Source organism: Podarcis erhardii (genome assembly GCF_964252035.2).
Source record: "Podarcis erhardii genome assembly, chromosome: 10".
In the NCBI taxonomy this organism is placed as follows: domain Eukaryota; kingdom Metazoa; phylum Chordata; class Lepidosauria; order Squamata; family Lacertidae; genus Podarcis; species Podarcis erhardii.
This window is the reverse complement of record NC_138500.1, coordinates 39,036,385-39,047,956: the sequence shown is the minus strand read 5'-3', so window position 1 is coordinate 39,047,956 and position 11,572 is coordinate 39,036,385. Positions and strand designations below refer to the sequence as shown.

At 40.5% G+C, this 11,572-nt stretch overlaps 1 long non-coding RNA gene across 1 annotated transcript; it reads right to left on the bottom strand.

Moving 5' to 3' along the window:
• Positions 1–4,718: 4,718 nt before the first annotated feature.
• Positions 4,719–10,338, bottom strand: LOC309351016. The gene is made up of 3 exons (XR_014160649.1): positions 10,111–10,338; positions 6,193–6,275; positions 4,719–4,901 (listed from the first exon to the last, which is right to left on the bottom strand). It is a non-coding gene; the product is annotated as an uncharacterized lncRNA (long non-coding RNA).
• Positions 10,339–11,572: the final 1,234 nt, after the last annotated feature.

The window sequence follows — 11,572 nt, the reverse complement described above, 5'->3', positions numbered from 1 at the left end:
GCAAGAGAACTCTTCTCTCCTGTGGTTTCAAGCAACTGGTATTCAGAAGCATCCAATTATGGAAGTAGAGCATAGCCATCATGGCTAGTAATCATCAATAGGCCTCTCCTCCATGCATTTGTCTGATATTTTAAAGCCATCCAAGTTGTTTGCCATCACTGACTCCTATGCAGAACTCACCATGAAATTGTTACAGTAAGCTGAACAGCCCTGAACAGATGCTGGTTTGACAACAGCCACATTCACTGCCCAGAAAGGTGCTAAAAACTATGGCAAGCTGTCACCCTAGCTGGTTTGGGGGTCACCCCTGGTTCTGGTGCAGGTCAAATAAATGTGCACTCACTGCCTTGTTCTCTTAGATTCAGGTGGATGGCTAGGGAAGCTCAGAAGACCCCTCATGCAAATACTTCGTATATGCCTGGATGGAAAGCTGAAAGCCCGCCAGTGCTACATGGGAGATGGATTGAAGAAAATGAAATATGAATTGGGCCCACCCCCTAGCTTGGCCAATCCCTGCTAGAAGCAGCTAGGAGTTAGGTGGAGTCATAGATCTAAAGAAAGTGCAGACTCGCACATGCTAGCCAGCTTCCATTTTGACTTGAAATGTTTGTTTTGGGCTTCTCAGAAGTATGTAAAGGCATGAAGTGGGTGCACACACAATGGCGCCCACCTGAGAGGTGCTGGAACTGCACTCTGGTGTGCTCCAGCTGAAAAAGAGCACTGCTCCTGTGGGAGTTCCATGGTTTAACTATGTTGCTGTATGAATAAGTACTTTTATTTATTCATCCTGAATCTTACAACACTCAGCTTCATTGGATGTCCATGACTTCCAGTTCCTCTCCTGCCAAAGGGATCAAATAGCAAATGTTGGGAGAGATCTCTGCCTGAGATCTTGGAGAACTGCTGCCAGTCAGAGTAGAAATCATAGGCTTGATGGGCACATAGTTTGGCCTGGAATAAGGCAGCCTCTTGTGTGTGTTGTGTACACTGATACAGCACAATTCTAGCTGACCTAGAATGGCCTCGGTCCAGTATATCTGAAGGAGCGTCTCCACCCCCATCGTTCTACATCGTTTTTAGTGTATTTCTGGTTTTTATGGAAGCCGCCCAGAGTGGCTGGGGAAACCCAGCCAGATGGGCGGGGTACAAATAATAAATTATTATTATTATTATTATACCCGGACACTGAGGTTCAGTGCCGAGGGCCTTCTGGCGGTTCCCTCACTGCAAGAAGCCAAGTTACAGGGAACCAAGCAGAGGGCCTTCTCAGTAGTGGCACCCACCCTGTGGAACACCCTCCGACCAGATGTCAAAGAGAACAACAACTACCAGACTTTTAGATGACATCTGAAGGCAGCCCTGTTTAGGGAAGCTTTTAATGTTTGATGCATTACTGTATTTTAATATTGTTTTGGAAGGTGCCCAGAGTGGCTGGGGAAACCCAGCCAGATGGGCAGGGTATAAATAATAAATTTATTATTATTATTATTATTACTACTACTACTATGTAATTCACTCCCACAAGAGGCATTGACGCCCACCAACTTGTGTGCCTTTAGAAGAGGATTAGATAAATTAATGGAGGATATGGCTACCAGTGGCTGCTAGCCATGATGGCTATGCTCTGCCTCCATGGACCTGTGTTTGAGTCCTGATTTCAGGCTTCCTGCAGACATCTGGTAAGAACCTCTGAAACAACCCCCGTTTTCCCAGGGGAAAAAGGGAAAGGTCCACATTTATAGAAAGCATAATGACTCCTTTTAGAAGTCATAATGTTTTCACTCTTTGTTTTCCTGCTGAATATCCCTGCATTTTATCAAAGCGACTTTATGAGTAAAAATGAGGAATGTCATCTAGATGAAAAGATCAAGCATAAAAGTGAAAATGAGGATGCCGACATTTTTCATGCATTAAAATTTACTGTGTTTATACATCCTCTTAAACATTAATATAGATTTTGCCAGCTTCCGCTCTGAGATCCAGCAGCATATTAATAGTGGCAAGTGGCTGGCATGCCAGCCAATATAAAATAAATGGATGATACTGGCATAAAATAAAATGGCAACAAAAGGTAGATAAGCCGGCATCTGTCCTTGAAGTCTGATTTGCTGCCACATAAAAATTATCCATAACAAATTTAAAGCACCATTGAAAAGAAGAAGAATATAAGCCAGGAACTAATAGCAATAAATGCGAAGTGTTTCTCTGAGTAAATGTGTCCAGTAAATGCTGCAGTATGGGGGAAAATATAGTAAATTAAAGCAAGGCTGTTTGCAAGGCAAAGTATATAGCTGTTCCAACAAATCCCCTCAAATGAATATCTATCATGAGTGCCTCCAAAGAGTTCTATGCATTCCCAAAAGCAAAAGATATCCATAACAATATGGAAAAGCAGAAAGGCAGTGAATGGTTGCCAGTACCTTTGTAATTAACTGTGCAGTCAGATCCATGTTTACACAAAACTAAGTCACACTGGAATTCATTTCAAAGAAAGTGTGCAAGGATTGCAGGACCGGGAGCAAATCAAATGTTGAATGAGCGTGTGGGTGGGATTTCCAAGAAAATGTAATGTAAATAGCCAGTATGGCCAATAGAAATAGCCACTCTGAGGTCCTACTCAGGGGCAATGGAAATTATAACCCAGCAGCATCTACCAGATTCTTGTTCATACAACTACACTGCACTGTCTCCTTATACATATACCATATTCATTCACTCACTCAAAGAGGCACATTATTATGGGTACTCAGAAGTGTTCAAGCAAACCTTAATCAGCCTTGATTGAGTATATGCAAATTGTATAATATGCACTTAAAAAAAACCCTCTCTAGCAATAATTGCCAGTTGCCAGGTTTGAACCTACAAAATGCTGTCTTCTGTATCTCTAGAAATTGTATTAATTCCACACATGTGCATGCCTTTCCTTATTCTGCAATAGTTCCCATATGCAAGGGGAAACTGTTTAGTTAAAAGCCATCTACAAGTTAGATCTGTATGAGAGAGAACCTTCTTGGCTGATCATGACTAGACTCTGGACCCATCATAACGTGCCTTAACTGAACAACTGTTTTAAAAAAGCAGAAATTTCTTTGGAATGCTGTACAGAATCCAAAGGAGCTTTAAAAAAACCAACCCACCCTCAGCTAAATAGTTCTGATTTTAAGTGATGTTCTGTACAGGTGTGAAATACAACTCTAATGGCTTTCCCAGCTGAATTTCATTAATATTGCAGTGAAACCATTTGTGACATTTAGTGTAACATGTATAATGCAGGATTTGAAAAGATGCCTGTCTCTCTTAGGTATGCAACTGTTTTATGTAATCTGGAAACCTGGTGGGAGGAAAGAAGCTGAAATAATTGTAGCTCATTTCCATAATGAATGCTGCCTCAGAGATAATTAAAAGCAAAAACATTTAAAACTTTTCCTACCCCAAATTAATTACTGTGACTCAAACATTCATAAGAAAGAAATGGTCAATAGTAACTGGCTTTCCCTTGACCTTATTAATGTTGGCTTTTCAGGAATAGATGCAGGTTACAATCCTGAATAAAGCAGTCATGACAAAAGAGGAGTTGGATTCATGTAAATAGCTGGAATTACAGAGGTGAATGACATTAAATGACTGAAGCAAACACTTGAATTCTAGTCTAACTTATTGCTACAAAGGGGTGGTCAGTGGATTCAGACCAGGTTAGAACCATGGAAAGCTGCCATCTTAGATCTGCATCATCCATTGCCACAAGCGCCAGCTGGACGAATCTGTAAATTTTGGGTTCTCTTGGTTTCTCATTTTAAAACTATTTTCAGTTTGCCCCATTTCCACATTGATGGCATCAACTCGCAGGTGGATCCTCTTCCACACAAGGGAAAGGGAAAACCAAATGGACACTGAGATACTTTTCTAAAAAAAAAAAATCAGCTCTCTCCATCTTTTCTTTTTCTTTAGTAGATGGGGGGATTTTCCATTTAAGCATGGCATAACATCTAAAAAAGTTTATTATGGCACAATGAGTCACTCTGAAGTCCAAGTTATTTTCTATCATGGTAGACACTACTTAGGCAAGTTGTAGCAGCAGTACCAAAACAAACAGTGCCCATTTGCTTGAAATAAGGTGGCTGATCAGCTGTCCAGTTTCACAGCCTAGACACCACAGAGCCAAACTTATTTATATGCAGCTGAGTATAGATAGAACACCTAAAGGAATGTTCCTCTTTTAGGTCTTTGAACAGGTAATGTATTATCAAATTGACTAAAAAGCCATATATCTATCCCGTCATTCACAATATGAACTGCAGATCTGGGTACAACAAAAAGCCAAGGGCGGAGTGCGGAGAAATAATCAAACAACAGATTTAAATGGTTGGAAGCAAGGTCACATTTGTTGGTTAACAATAGCCCAAGAGGGTTTGGCTTGGCATTGGGGAAGGATCAGCTTGTATACCCCAGTTGCTGTGTGATGAGTAAGTCATCTGCCTCCAAGTCTGTGTGGCCCAAAGTATGGACCAGTTTTAGGTAACCCTTGGAAACAACTGGGGATGCCCCCATCCAACTTGTCCTCCTCCAAGCTAGGGCATCTGGACTTGGGGTGGCATTCCACATCCCTTAAGGGAATCCAGTAATGGGAAGCTGGGAACTGATCTCCACTTTCCCAACTGGAGATCCTGCCCAATGTCAATTCCCACCCAAAAGCTGTATCGAATATAAAAACAACCTCCTGAATGGAAAAGCTATCTGTATTGTCTTATCATTACAGGGTTTCAGGTACAATTATTATCTGTCACCACAGAATACAATAACATATTTCCCAAGCTAACTTCCACAGTTTCAGAAAGGTCTTAGCAAAGCCATTGACATGCCTTCGGTTGGTGTAGATGAGGCTGGGCCAGGATCAGGCTGCCCTGTCGAAAGAAAGAAAGATCAGAACCAAATGATTCAGCTTAAAGAAAAGTGGTAGACTTTAGATGAAAGGTCTTTTATTTCTCTTTTGACAGCATTGAGGATCAACCTCAAGGTCACAAATGGTTTGCATGACAATTTTCTCCTTCAGATAATTTTAAGAAAAACAGCAAAGCGACAATTTGTATATTTGGTGAGAATAAAACATGGCAATAAGGGTGTTGTGTCGGGAGATTGTAAATCAGGCGTGGGGACTCTTTGGCCCACCAGATGTTGCTGAACCACAATTCTCATCATTGCTGGTCATTGGTCAGGCTTGCTGAGGATGGTGGGAGTTGTAATTCAGCAACATCTAGAGGACTGAAGATTCCCCACACCTGTTGTAACTTAAGATGCTGGACTAATTCAAATTAAAGTATTGAAACCATCCTGTAGACTTTTTTTTAAAAAGCAGGTAAAATAATCACCCCCAAATTACCCTAAGATGGTGCATGATTCCTACTATAATACAGAAAAGAGCCCCATTGGGACTGGCCTTCATTGCTTTTCATTATCTATCGTGCTACCCCTAGCAAGAGAATTGCATGAGTTCATATGAATGAGAGCACAGTTATTCTGCAGCAACACCAACCCCATTAAAACTACTGAAGCTGCACCAGGTTTTAACAAAGGTCAATGGAAAAGCTCTCAGTAACTCCAAAGTGCTTTGGATCCAACCTAGGTCTGTATCTAATTTGGCTCAGTTCATTTCAGGTCCAGGCATTTGTTAACACTGCAATTTACAATGCCTGCAGCTCCTGAAAATTCAGACCTTAATCAGTGGCTTTAGTGTCAAATCAAGTCAGAAAATGCAGGAGGGGGCTTGGGAGAATGAATGCTGATACATACATACATACATACATATATATATATATATATATATATATATATATATATATATCTGATAGCTTGCAGGAAAACAATGTTATAGATTCCTCCATACAGTTTTTTTCCTTCCTTCATTTCATACACATAAAAAACCTTAATTCTGCATTGATACTGAATATATTTAATTTGTAAGAAATGAAGATACCGGGACTGAAAACAGATTAGTATAAGCTTTGTAGGCTGCTTCAGTGCTTCTGCAAATGAGCTACAAGGGTGGTGATTAATCTGGTGCACTTTAACTTTTAAATTTATTCTTAAAATTCAGCTCCTCTTTAAAAAAAAAAGTTTCTTTCCTGTCACTTAACGCCCTTGAGAAAAGTTTTTCTTTTTTGAAAAACAAATTAACAGAGATTAGCGTTTTCTTACCATTGTTAAGATAGGAGCCTTTCTGCTTCTTTGTTCGCGGTTTTTATGCCTTTGCACTGCAAGACAGATTCATTAGGAATAGCCTACAAAAAAAGTAAGTACCTCAGTAATATCAGTCGATTTCTAGGCTTATTTCAGACACTCCCATGCCCTAGCACAAGGTTCAGAACCTGTGGCCCACTGTAATATATGATGTCAGGCATTGGAACAGGTAAAGGTGTGGCTGGGTCAAAGAAGGCTTACAGGCACTACTGATCAGCTGGTCAGCAGCCTCCACAAAACCCTTTGCACTTCTACCTTTGCAAGCATAGATGACCATTGGGTGAACTGGCCTTTTGTGCAACCTCCGAAGCTTTTTTGTGGATGTGACACATCATTAGCCAGAGTTTCTATTTGCACAACTATGTTGGAAGTTACCCACTGTGCCGACATGGGCTGTCATATGTCCGGATTCCCCCAGACATTTCAGTGATTTCCACCCAGATGCTGCTAACAAGGGCTGAATACCAGCTATGTCCAAGAAATTCTGGACGTATGGCAACCCTGCTAAAATAAGGTAAGCAAACAAAAATAGTATTTGTTTTGCAAACTGGAGGGGGGGCAGAGAATGAGAAGAATTGTCAGAGGGGCAGACACAATGGTTGGGTTCTCTTTGAATTGGAGGCTGCAGCAATGGAAGGGATGTGAAAGTTCTGCATTCTCTCCATCTAAGTGCAGGTTGCCTATATATGTAAACAAACCATATATCATAAAGGCACCACAGTCCCCTCTGTCCCTCATGTTTTCCAAAAGGATACACAAACCCTGGTAAGTCCTGGAACCCCTGGAATCTTGCACCGCTCAGAGATTGGGATGGCTTGTAACAATATATACACCCGGGGGCGGCCCTACCATTAGGCAAAGTGAGGCCTAAAGTGTCAGAGTCAGGGGGTCAGAAGCAGCCTCTTGGCTAAGACCTAAGACCTCCAATCATCCCCTCTGTTGGAAGGCAGATCTAAGTGTGCTATGCAGCCCGTCCTGGGCTACCTAAACCTGCATTCTACCCCATCCCCAGAGTTGAAGTAGGATTCAACTGCCACTCTGTGCCTGAAATGGGAAGGGGACACAATCTTGTCCTTTGCTTCAGGCAGCAAGATGTGTTAAGTCAACCCTGTGTGCCACCTAATGTGATTCACAAATAAGGATTCCAAATAAGGACTTCATTCAGATCAGCAAATCACTCCAGAATATATTGATCATGTGAGTCTACTTTGCAATATGGACCCAGCAAATGCCTCCTCTATTCCCAATATAGTACAGTGGTACCTTGGGTTAAGTACTTAATTCGTTCCGGAGGTCCGTTCTTAACCTGAAACTGTTCTTAATCTGAAGCACCACTTTAGCTAATGGGGCCTCCTGCTGCTGCCGTGCCGCCGGAGCACAATTTCTGTTCTCATCCTGAAGCAAAGTTCTTAACCCGAGGTAATATTTCTGTGTTAGCGGAGTCTGTAACCTGAAGCGTATTTAACCTGAAGCGTATGTAACCCGAGGTACCACTGTATTACAACAATATTTCCTCAGTATATCCGCTATCTCAGACAAAACAAAAGGAAACCACATGCACCCTAAAATCTGTGTTCTTATATGGATCATGCTCATTAGGCGTTCACAACAATTAGAGCAGCTGCTCTGGCTTTCCTCCCCTTCTTTTCTTAATTGATGAGTCAAAGCGAAAGTTTCTGTAGAGAGCTTGATTTATTTTAGAGGGAGAATTCAAACCTGAGCATGTGTTGGGAAAATAAATCAAGTAAAGATTTCTTTGTGCTCATTATAAAGCAAGAATAAACCTACAGAGGAGCAAAGTATTTTCCTTTCCTTTCCTTTTTTTTTTAAAGGGGGAATTACAGTGTCAGAAATGGAATTTGCATTAAACTGTGCCTACATACACTATGCAACGTCTCAGTTGTGATCACAGCAAAACCTATTATACTGGCCATTATACTGCACCACTTTATTTTGCAGGATCTATTTCTGAGTATAAGAGGGTCCCCCCCCCCTTGCTAACAAAGAGCAAACACTAACAGGGAGAACAATGTCCTAGTAAATATCTCTCTCACAAAGTGTTGTTCTCGGCTTCTTTTCTGTGAGCCTCTGTGGCACACAATGAATTATGGTAATCCTCAATGTTCATTTAATTCTTTCAACAGAAAAAAAAACCAACCTTCTGAGGCCAACATCGATATTACCGCCTACACTTGCCACTCAGAAGTGTTTGCCCATTGAGTTGATAGAACGGTAATTCCCAGACTAGTGTGCAATGTCATGTGCCAAGGAAATGTGAGACCAGAACATGCATCCACAGAGGAAGCATTCTGCTGCAGCCTTTTTCAGACACCCCACCACCTACCACCACCAATGTACATGCTCCCAATGCTGGCTATGCTCCAGATTATAATGTGAAAGTCCCATTTTGTTTATAGAATCTGATTTGCTTACATCTGTTCTTAAATTTATTACCTAAGTTTTATTGTGTTTTGTTGCTTGGGGTACTTTAAATAACTTTTAAATGTTTTAACTTAGTTTTTATTTTATTTTTAATGGTATTTTTTTATCACAACAGAGTTTGCCAGGCATAGGCAAACTCGGCCCTCCAGATGTTTTGGGACTACAACTCCCATCATCTCTAGCTAACAGGACCAGTGGTCAGGGATGATGGGAATTGTAGTCTCAAAACATCTGGAGGGCCAAGTTTTCCAAAGCCTGGTGTTTGCCATCCTGAGCTCCTTTGGAAGGAATTTAATAAATCAATAAAATCTTTTTTTTTTTAAATAATTTTTATTGATTTTACAACATAAACAAAAAACAAATAAACATAACACGACTTCCCCAAACCTCCCCTTCCCTGCATCCATATTTTAAAAATTTTTAGCAATTCTTCATCCCATTTTTATATTTAATTCTCTTTAAAAAAATTCTATTTTATAAATTTCAATTTATAGCTGTAATTCTTTGTATCCAATCCCTTGACATCTTAACATTCCGAAATTTTACAACAATTTTTAAGATAGATTTTAAATTTTTTCCAGTCCTCCTCCACTGTCTCTTTCCTCTGGTCACGAATTCTGCCGGTCATCTCTGCCAGTCCCATAAATTCAGTCACCTTGGTCTGCCATTCTTCCAGAGTAGGTAATTCTTTAGTCTTCCAATACTTCGCCAAAAGGATTCTTGCTGCTGTTGTTGCATACATAAAAAAGGTCCTATCTTTCTTTGGTACCAATTGGCCGACCATGCCCAGGAGAAAAGCCTCCGGTTTCTTTACAAATGTCCACTTAAGGATTTTCTTAATTTCATTATAGATCATTTCCCAGTAGGCCTTAATCTTTGGGCAGGTCCACCAAAGGTGATAAAAAGTTCCTTCACATTCATTGCACTTCCAACAATTGTTATTGGGCAAATGATATATCTTTGCAAGCTTGACTGGAGTCATGTACCACCTATAGATCATTTTCATTATGTTCTCTTTCAGGGCAGTGCATGCCGTAAATTTAATACCTGTGGTCCATAACTGCTCCCAGTCAGCAAACATGATATCATGACCAATATCCTGTGCCCACTTAATCATAGCTGATTTAACCGTTTCATCCTGTGTATTCCATTTTAGCAGCAGATTATACATTCTAGACAAATTCTTGGTATTGGGTTCTAGCAATTCTGTTTCTAACTTTGACCTCTCCTTCTGAAATCCTAGTTTTCTGTCCTGCTTAAAAGTTTCATTGATCTGGAAATAATGTAACCAATCTCGAACTTTAGGTTTCAATTTCTCAAAACTCTGTAGTTTCAACTTTTCAATAAATCAATAAAATCAATGAAGATCCAGGGTCACTTCTGTCAGTGACTTGTCAGTTCAAGAGATCAGGGTATGGAAGGAGTGGATCTTACATTCGGGGGCAAAAAGGTTATCTTTATCCAAGCCTTTGGAAAATCAAGCATATGGACCGGACTTCAGTGTTCAGGCAACTGCTTCAGAACTTCTTCAGTATCTCATTCTGTAGTAGGTGAAGTGCTGCAGGACCCCTGGAGATCTCTTGAAGTGAAGCTATAACGAAATCGTTAGTTTCCTTAACAGTATTTCTCTTTCCTTCATCTCATTTGAAATACATGAAATCTATTCTTCTTTAGTCTTTCTACAATTTATTTTTTTTGCTAAAGGATTTAAAGAATTATGCTCTCAAATCAATACTCTCTTTTGAGCATCCTGCCAATAAGGCATTCTTCTTTTATGAAGGAAGCAATCAAATCTGAACTCACAATGGAAAGACTCACCCAACCATCTTTGGGATTTCTTTCAGGTGGTTAGCTCAATCTTAAAATGCTCATTTTTGCCATTATAGGTGGTAGATTTTTAAATCAAAGACTCCTAACAGGTCACTATGAGACCATTACAAATACTTGATCTCTATTCTCTTTGAAGTGTTGCTAGTATAAGGGATAATGATAATAAAAAAATGATGGAAAACTAAGGTAGCTTGAGGATGTGCTTTTAAAAATACTAAATCTAGCCATTTTCTGGGCAGTAGAGATATACAAGTTTTTCTCCATCATTAAAGGGTCACTTTATCAATGGTCCTAACCTGGGTAGGCTGGTTATTTCTTTTAGGACAGCAGATAATGATCTTCCATCAATGGAAGAATTCCTTCCATCAGAGGAACATCCCTTCCTTCAGAAAAAGTGAATCTTTGATCAAACCCATTATCTTCTGTAGCTGCAGATATGGAAGGGATCAACCATGTGACCAGGTTCAAATGTGAGCCTAATAAATCAGGAATTGCATGTCCAGATGCTGTGTGCCCAATACCCCTTTGATTCTGTATATGCAGAAACTGAAAGGATCACAGTACAATGTCACTTTGGTTCTAATTAGGCCACAACTTTTTTGATGACAGATGTAAGTTTTGGCTTAGGCATTGAGGGTCTCCTGTATTAACCAGCCCGCCTGCTGGAAGATTTTCTGGGGGATCAATCCTGATATAGGGTTGACCTATGACATGTATCAAACCATGACAGGATCACCACCTTGGGCAGTGCTATGGCCCTTAGCCTTCTCCTGGGCATATGGACAGAAGCACCTCGCCCTAGGATTCCTTTAACTGGATACCCCATTTCCTTGGAGGATAAGACTTTAACTGCCCCCTTCTGTCCTTGACTAAAGATGATGAAGAAGAAGAGTTTGGATTTGATATCCCGCTTTATCACTACCCGAAGGAGTCTCAAAGTGGCTAACAATCTTCTTTCCCTTCTTCCCCCACAACAAACACTCTGTGAGGTGAGTGTGACAAGCCCAAGGTCACCCAGCAGGCTGCATGTAAAAACAAACAAACAGGCAGGTCCCACAAATAACAA